We start from the raw sequence: 10092 nt of genomic DNA, 5'->3' as shown, positions 1-10092 counted from the left end.
ACACACACACACACACACACACACACACAGCGCACTTACGCACCCACAAACATACACACACACACACACACACACACACACACACACACATCCTCATTGAGATCAGGAGCTCTTCTACAGAAGGCCTTCTGAGAGACTCCTGCGACACACATTCAGTTGATTTGGTTTGAATGATGCCTTACTGTGATGTGGCTTTGATGAATGAAAAAGCTTTATTTACTTTGATCTTAAACATTAGACCCTGATATTGAGCTGATGGTTCATTGTGTAGAGTAGAACACAACAATCATGGTAGCTTATGATACTATAGTTTAGAAAGGGGATGTTAGAATTCATCTGAACCACAATAAATGTCTTTTGAGAAAATGCTCGCCCAAAACCATGAAAAAAAAAGCTTTACATGAGAAAAATAAGCAGAAGTGTTGACACGTAAAGGAACCCAGGTGTGAGTCTGCTAGAGTGTTAATGGTATGACAATATGGAGTTATGAATAATTCACAGGTTTTAAAAATGTATAATGTTAATTTACGACTGATGGGTGAAAAACTGTTGCTTGATATCTGGATATGCCAATAGATTCTCTCAGTCTTTTCCCTTAAAGGCACCCAGTGCAACTTTCGAAGCTTAAAAATAAACATTTAATTTTTAGTCTTTTTTACACGTAGAAAGTTTCAATAACTCCATACCATTACATACCGACATTCAAGCAGCAAAGATGAGACGTTGTTGTGTGGTGAGAACTGATAGAAAATCGATAACAACAACAATCGCCGCCATTTTCTTTATTTTTTGTAACCTACAATAAATAAAGCATGCTTCCAGTCAATGGAAAAATGGCTTCTCCCCACCGGCGATTGTTGTTGTTTACGATTTTCTATCAGTTCTCACCACACAACTATGTCTCATCTGTGCTCCTTGAATGTCGATATGTAATGGTATGGAGTTATTGAAACTTACTACGTGTAAAAAAGACTAGAAATTGAATGTTTATTTTTCATTGAATGTTTACATAAAGTTGCACTGGGTGCCTTTAACACTGAAGAAATATTTAGTTGGATTTAATTAATTCTACATGAAGTATATTAACACAACAGTTCAACCTAACAAAATGTATTAAGGCCCTTATAAAACAGATAAAACTTAACCAACTAATTCCGCTGAAATTGTTTAAGGTTACATGAAATGAAATTTCTTTGTTGAAGTCTGTAACTTCAACATCAAAGATTTATGTAGGTTTGATAAGCAGGCACATACAGAGCATAATCTGAGTAATTTCTCAAAGTAAATTCAGTTTACTTTACTCAGATTACCTCTACCACCCAGCTATTCTCTCCTCATCTTATCCATTGACCTTTCAGTCACTCTTACATCTCTTAAAGCCCTTAACATTTCTCCAAGTAAATTCAGTTTACTTTACTCAAATTAATGGTGTTCACATTTAACAAATTAGTTGTATATTTGTTTCATGGGGTGTTTGCTAGTCTGCGGTGTTGAGCTTCAGAAATGCAGTTTTTTTAATTGCTGTGCTGCACTCTGCCAGCGCCTCCACCCTGGGACTGAGGAGGGCTGCGGAGAGGGACTCGGAGTGCCAGGAACGATGATTGGAGGGTTGTTGATTTGAGAGCTGTGCCAGGCATGCCAACCGGGAGGTTTTCTTTGCAAGCCCTTTGGCTGTGGGCTCACGTGTGTGTGCTCTTTTAGGAAGAGCCCCTCTACTGAGGAGGACCTGCATCTCAACACTGTCTGGCAATGCTCCGTGATCCGGGCGGACCTGTGGGCGTGGGAGGGCGTTGTTTTATTGTGTGTTTCGTCTGTGTGTGTGTGTGTGTGTGTGTGTGTGTGTGTGTGTGTGTGTGTGTGTGTGTGTGTGTGTGTGTGTGTGTGGGTGTGTGTGTGTGTGTGTGTGGGTGTGTATGAGAGAGGAGGTTGAATTTAATGTGTATATATGTGCAAAAATGTCTTGTGTTTTCAGGCACTGTTTGTGTGTATGTGTGTGTGCGCGTGTGTGAGAGAAAGAGAGAGAGAAAGAGAGAGAGCGAGAGAGAGAGCGAGAGAGAGAGAGAGAGAGTGCATGTGATTTAGTATATATACAGTATACAGCAATATGAGCTACACCCCCTGGCCAGGTCCAGACCAAGCATGCTGGAGCCCATCTGAGCTGAACAGCTCTTCAGCACAGGCTCCCTGACTGCAAGATTAAACCTGGCTAAAGGACTGGAAAAGAAGCCTGATGAGTATTGGCAGCATGTTCGTTGGAGTCCGAGGAGACCAAGATAGATTTGTTAGGCTGAAATGGGGTTGAGCATCTTTGCTGTAAAAACTATTAGATTTTAATTTGACATAAGAGCAAATAACCAACTCTTACAATTTAGAATTGCCTTAGAATTCAATTGCAGGTGATCCAATTTTGAATCATACAACATGTAAATGATAATATTGTGTGCGCGCGTGCGCGTGTGTGTGTGTGTGTGTGTGTGTGCGCATGCAATAGAGCATAATTGGCAAACATGCCCACCCCTCCTAGTCCTTGAGGCCCTGCTGGAGCCAGAGCTCTCCCCTGCCCTCTGCTCCTAGTCAGACACACACACCTACACACACACACACACACACACACACACACACACAAACACACACACACACACACACACACACACACACACACGCACACACACACACACACACACACACACAAACACACACACACACACACACAAACACACACACACACACACACACACACACACAAACACACACACACACGCACACACGCACACACACACACGCGCGCCAGCACTCTCTCCCCTGCCCTCCGTTCCCAGTCAGATTGGTGGAACCCTGCCCTCTCTGCTAGTTGGTATCCTTCCTAAACGTTCTGGCATCAAGCGGCAGGTTGGCTCAGGAACTTGGAAGATTCTGTGGGCTGCTTTACTATTCATTAGAGCAGGATAGTTTAGTTATGGAAATCCACATGATAATGTAAACTTAATGTTGAACAGATAAGCCTACCCAAGAGGGTCTATTTCATATCCATAATTAACTATACGCATGCAGTAGTACATATAGTGAAGTTCATATTTTTGCAGACTACATGTGATCATGTCATTTGATTTGATGTTACTCTCTCCCTATGGAGATATGGCCATTGTACACAATAAACCGTTCTTTAACAAAAGTTAAATACATACAATTCCTTGAAATGGAGGGTGAGAGTATGATCTGTCTGTGCAAGAATCCTCATAGGAACTTTAAATGCATAATTGCTGAGTTATGTATATGCATGCTGAGTTAAGCCTTCGTTGGATTGGAGGGACTGCTGACCAAGGAAGTGGTAGTATGTTGTGTCAGCTGCGCAACAGAAACTTCCAGAACTCTGTATTTTGATTGGCATATATCTTAATTGATCATTAGAGGACATACGTGATCTTTTGTTGTTAGCTCTCTTGTAAAGCAACAGTGATAATATGAAGTGAGTCCTACTTATGGAATACTGATGACTGCATAATTGCAAATATCATAACTTATATTGGCCCTGTGGAAATCAACGCTGTCAAAAGAACGCAAAGATTGTATCCATGCACTTCAGTATGACAATATGACATTATCGTGAAAATCCCAGCGTTTTTCCAAAATGTCCTAAACTCCCTCAGAATTGGATATCTGGCTATTTTAATGAAGCGGATGAACAAGACGCACGCAAATTTGTGGGACGAATACATTCTCAGTTCAGGTTAACAATAACATGACCTCGAAATGACTGCATCCTCTTAGTCGCATTACTGCGATGTTTTTTCTCCCCTCACAAGGCCCCATCTGTTCCCCTCAATGCCGTTCCATCACCCGCCATCAAGAGCTTTTCCAAGCTTATCTAATTGTAAAAACTGGAATGGCTCCTCGTTGCACTGGAAGCCACCACAACAAATATCGCTTGGAAGGGATCCTGTTTTTCTGCTTCAAGCCAGCCTATTCTTCACGGTGAGGCACTCAGAATCGCAAGCCCCTTACAGCAGCACAAGGGACCTGGGGCTATATGTTGCCGACATGTGTGTTAACCTGTATGCCGTCGCAATTAGGGTCGCAATTATGGTCTCCATTCCTCTCAACCTCTGACGACAACACAGGATTATGGGGTTGGCATCCGCACTCTCTGTGTCTCTGTCTGTGTGTGGAAGTGTCATGTGGTGCCAGTGGCGCTAATAGAAGTACTGCCGTCTAATAGACAAAGCTAATGACCCGAGTGAAAATGGAGGAGCTCCAGTGAGCGCGAGAGGAGAGGGGTTCATATGCGGAGCTACGAGTGAGAGTGAGAGGAGAGGGGTTCACATGCAGAGCTACGAGTGAGAGTGAGAGGAGAGGGGTTCACATCCGATTCACACAGCTTGTGGTCGGCTCTTACCGCTGGTGAGATGCTTACTGTGGGCGAATGGGGATATGCCCGCGCTCTAACACACATACACACACACTCACACTCACTGTAAGTTACTCTTGTAATGTTTACCCCTGTCATGTCCATCATGATGAGTTGAGAGAGTGGTCATATGGAGGCCAAGTGGATAACATAAGTAATATAATGATTAATAATGATTAGTTTCTAGGACACACACACACAGACACAAAGACAAACACACACACTTGTAAGTTCTCACATTGTTTCACTCATCCAGCGTCTGATCTGTCCTGGCCTCACCATCTGCTTGAAGTGATGCCTTTCTTGGTGCAACTAATGTAACCTCTGCTGTTAGCAGAGCTGGGAGATGTGTGCTGCTGTAGCAGTAGCTGGAGGATGGACCCACAGGAGCTGGGACTAAACATCCTTAGTTTTTGCAGACAGCTGTCCTCATTTAGGACATAATTTCATATTGCCTCTCATTTGCTCTCATTCAAACACACACACACACACACACACACACACACACACACACACACATTCTCTCTCTCTCTCTCTCCCCTCTGTACTGTGCATGTCATTTGGGAGCAAGGTGCTGGTGTGCAATTCCATTCTATTCCAACTCGGCTCAATTTCTCTGTCCATCCATTGAATGGCGAGGTTAAACTCTGGCACTGGGACTTTGAGTGCCACTTCACTTCAAACTGTTCTGCTATTTAAAGCATTACACAGCAGTTGTTACAGTGGACAATTGTACATTACATTTGTTTTTTTTTAAATATTCAAATGTGTTCTTCAAATATTTACTTTAACTTCATTACAAACCATTTGGCAGAAACCGCAACCACAAAGCTGTGTTGTTGTATGGTTAGCATTATAAACCGTAGCCGTAGCACTGACAGATTTTTGTTTCAGCTGAGTAGTTTTATTGTCCTCTGGTAGTGCTACAGTACTTACAGACTATACACCACCATGTCAAAAACAACGCCTTCCCTTGCCACACGCAATTATGTAAGATAACCATTGCCTGGTGTAGGTTTGTCATGGCCTGTTCTTGATCAGCGCTCTCCTCTTCGCAGCCAATCTGATGGTCCCATCTGGTCATCCTGGTCGGGTTCTGCGTTAGTCATGGACCAGGCCCTGTGGCCACCCGGCCGGCTCGCTGGGGTTCGTGTGTCCCTCCCACAGACAGCCTGTCAGCGCGTGTGTGCCCGTCCGTGGCAGTGCCAGCGAGAGTAACGTCATATTCAAGATGATAGGGGAGAGAGCATGCTGCGCTAGCTATAGGCCTCCAACTGACACCCATACCCATGCCTGTTTAACTGTGCGCTTCAGACCGGCTCGGTTGCCAAGCAGATTTGATGGCAATAGAATGTTATCGAAAGATGTGCTCCGTAGGGATTTAGCCATGGAATGCGGAGAATGCAATGTATCAACAGATTGGGGGAACTTTACAGGGATGTTTCAGAGCTATGATTAGATGACATAACATCGTGTCAGTTTTAGAACTTCTGAATGATGTGAGTAATCAAGATGATATTATGTATAACAGAGCAATGGTCTCTGATCAGGTTTGGTTTTCCACTGTTCTCAGACTTAGTGCATTAGGTGACGTACAGTTGTTCAAGATAACCATGCAAATTAACCTCAGTAACAATACATACGAGAGAAAGACAATACAATCTTTTTGTCTTCATGGGTGTTATACCCAGTCGACTGACCCCAAGTGAAATCGGTCAAAAACAGTTAAATGCATAAAAATAACGAGTCTAAACAGTGACGATTCTGCAACATAACACATACATTACACAAGTAGGTGGTACAGATTTGTACAGCTTTGTAAATGCAGTAACTGCATTTTCAAATTCAGCAACCGCCAAAAACTAATATTAAAATGTGAGAATACAGTAACATTATAATTAGGGAAGAATGTGTATTTATTTATTAAATCTCCGTCGAGTAAATATAAAAATGGTAATATCATTGTATACACCTGGAAAAAACCTTTGGATAATTAAAATCACTCCTTCAAAATTTCTCCCAATTCTCTCTTATTTTTTCTCCTTCTTAAAATGTGTAATCAGTGTGCAATTGTGATCATTCAAGGGCCATACGAAATACTGCATTCTTCTTGCTAAACATTTTTGTAGCAGTATTATGTCATTGTTTAAGCTGGCATGTACAGGGTCTTCTTGATAAACCTAATGTGTGTTCTCTGCTGTTTCAGCTCAACCCACTCAGTTCAATAGGCTGTGGGTGTGAGTAACACCTATATTTTTGGTGTGCAAATAGTGGGGAAGCCAAACTAATTGCAACAGATGTTGAGTGATTAAATGAAGAGTTGCAGGCTGCTCAGAAATTCCTGTCACGTGGAGAATGTATACCATTGTGGACAAATCCTGTCGAATGCTGCCTGAATGACACCCTGAATTCATTTTGCTAACACAATGTGGAACATTTTCTTAATTTTCATGTATCCATGTTCACGTCTGTGTTCTGATTAGGATATGAGGGTGACAATTGTCTGATTCAAGTCCATTTGTATTTGTCATTCACGCACACAATTGTACATGTTTTCTAAGGGCTTGACATGACTTGAGGGGTAGTATTGCCTAATGGCGCCATCTTCTGGTGGAAAAGAGAAGAAACATTTTAAGAATTCAAGTCCACCTGAAAATATTGAGAGAATTACATTGACCAAGGAAGTATGGGGAATCATTTTCTGTAAATTCTCCAGGCTTCCTGGTACCAGGTTCCTGGTATTTTGATTATGTTGAAAATGGTATTTCATTACTTTACTCTCACTTGTTGTTTTTGCTATTTTCATAATGAATATTGCAATAATTATTATGGTCTGCTATTATATAAATACAAGCCAATCAGCCAATTCTCTTTATCTTGTCTATGGCGTCATTTCATTTTTGTAAACGTTACTTTAATTTTAAACAAACTGAAAAATAATGTCATTTAAGCAATTCATCGACTGGTAAGCTAGGTTTATTATCACACATGACTCCACATGATTTACCAAGGAATAAGCCACCTATTGCAAGAAATACACGAACACGGACTTTAAAATAAGCAAAAGTCACTCTCTGTCACTTTTTCACATTCACCACATGTGCTCAAAATAGGCCACACAACACACTAGGCTAAATGATAAAGACCCCAGGCTACCGCCTATCTTTAGTTCGCCGTATTCAATGTGTGAAGCTGCTAAAACACTTCCCTGTTGAGATAGGCTAACACATCGTGTTATAACATAAGTAGTTCCTCTTTGCCTTCGTTGTTCAAAGTGCTTACAACAAAACGCTCAAGGCACATGGAAACTCTAGGAATTGAGGCGCCCAACGACTATTTGCATGTTTTGCAGGATATCGACGCGAAACCAAATTAGTGTGTGTTGTTCCTTGTACAGCCAGTGAGGTGTAAACGAAAGCTATATCTCTATGTATGCCGGGTCGCAAGCCTTTCCACGATGCGCACGTCCCACAGGAATGTGGTCTTGTTGAGGTGAGTAAGCTGTTTCATTCTTTACACACACAAAAAAACCTCTGCTATTGGGTTTACGTGTACATTACAAGGTGTCAGTATAGTCCAAAACATTTGCAGCGTCTTGTAATCTTTCAACCAACCCGCACACAGGCAATATCTTGTTCCAGGTGAGCGCATTTGTTCAGCAGTTAGGAGATGCAAGAAAGAAAGAGTGCATAGCTTTTACATTATTTTCAAAGTTGTACAGCGGGTGTGTACTACAAGAATTAACCTAAGAAGTGCTAACTGAGCATAAATACAATATTGCAACTTAATTTTGTTGAGGTAAGGACGTCCTACCGAGACATGGAAGCCCAAATGAATGAATGATTGTCTTTCCGTCTATTTTATATTTACTTCACCTGCCACTACAACTGTCATGTCAATGCCATAGTTCACTGCAGTTGTAGTTCCTCTCAACTTCAAGACTACTGCGTTTCCTATGAGAACGTTGGAAAATGAACCGTGGCAATAAACAGAAGTGAACAAGAACAGCCTATGACTATGGCTCTGTTTACATATTTTAAAATGGCAACAGAGTTTGGAACTTCTAACACGCACTCAGCAGTATCAGTCTAAGCACTCAGCAGTATCAGTCGACTTTTTGCTGCCCGTCTTTATGTACATCCTGCGAGTTTCGCTGGAATTTCACGTCTCCAAAATATCCATCCAGGCTGCTCACAGATGATTAACACGCTGACAGGAAACGGTGGAAACTTACAGCGCTGTAGAGACGAGATATGTTTCTTTAACCAAACCGATCTTTTGCTCGAAAGGTCCTTAATTGTCGGATTTTGACGGTTATGACTGTCCAGTATTTTTTTCTCGTTCATCACAGTTGTACAGTCTATGACACGTCACGTATTGTGTGGTGTTACAGGACTTTTCTACGGTAGTTAGTAGGCTGAATTTAAGCTATGGCCGCTGACCAAGCAGTGGAGAAAAGGACACACCTACTTGCCTCCAGGGCGAGGTGGGCCAAGGTGGACGGACAATCTGATGAACCATCTAACACCAGACGAACAGGTAATGTTGCATGTTAGGCGACATACACAGCACAGCCAACCCAAATGTGAAACATCTGTCTTTTTGATTAGTCACACACTAAAGATTACAGAATGTAATTACAGAATGTAAAGTGTCGTCTAATGTTAGGGTATAGTTTATTATATTGATTGAAGCCCACCTGTGTTACATTTTTTGGTTAGTTCTTCTCGAGTCACTCCATCATAATTTTACACCAGGCCCCTGATGATGCGTTGCATTAAGGAGTGTGTATAGTGTGTTGTGAAGGACATGGTAATGGATCGTCTAACTTGGCAGTTACTTCTTTCCTGTTTGGACCGTATTTTTCACTGTTATGACTTTCAGGGGTGGTCGCCGGCTTTGAGTTGTCAAGCAGACTTTGGCCAGTTGTCTGTCTCGGGGCTTTTATGAAATAAAACAGGAGACCATTTTGTATATGAAAAGAGTTCCCCAAATCTGAGTGGAGAAACTTTTGGAGTGAGGGTCCCAAGAAAGACCGCTTTACAATATCTCTCCTCTGCTCTGTTCAGGGGACTACAAGCAAGATAGTGTCCAGCTGTGGCTTAGTTCCATTAACAGGTCAGTATCAGTCATGGTGTGTTGACTCTTTAGTCTCTACGTAATGTCCATATATGCACCAACTTTTAGAAGCACGTCAGTTACCTAAGAACTCGCTGTTAATGCAGTAGTTGCACTGGTGGAAATTTCTAAACCATATTAATTTTAGCTGTGAAGACTGTATAGAAATGACTAGATAGAAAATTTGTTTTTTTGTTTGACAAATTGTAGAAATAAATGTTTCCCCCTTTTCACTTTTAATATAATTTTCCTTTCAGGGGGGATGAGAAGAGCGAGCCTGTTCAGAGGTCTGCAGGTAAGACAGCTTTAAAGACGTTATCCTTAGATGTGTCTGTGGGAAATAAATACTGTGTTTATCATAGTCACTTGGAGCCTCAAAAACTGAGAGAAACAAAGGCGAGCTGTGTAGTAGATCTATTCAGCCAGACGGATCTGGATGGCAGATTGTTTCACTTACCTAGGACTTCAGTTCCTGGGATCCTAGTGTCTTTTGTGATATTGTCTTTTCCCTCCTGACACGTTTCACTATGTGAAATGACAACTGACTGGCAAATCACTGCTGTGGACAA

Source organism: Sprattus sprattus (genome assembly GCF_963457725.1).
Source record: "Sprattus sprattus genome assembly, chromosome: 17".
In the NCBI taxonomy this organism is placed as follows: Eukaryota; Metazoa; Chordata; class Actinopteri; order Clupeiformes; family Clupeidae; genus Sprattus; species Sprattus sprattus.
Note: the sequence above shows the minus strand (reverse complement) of the source record.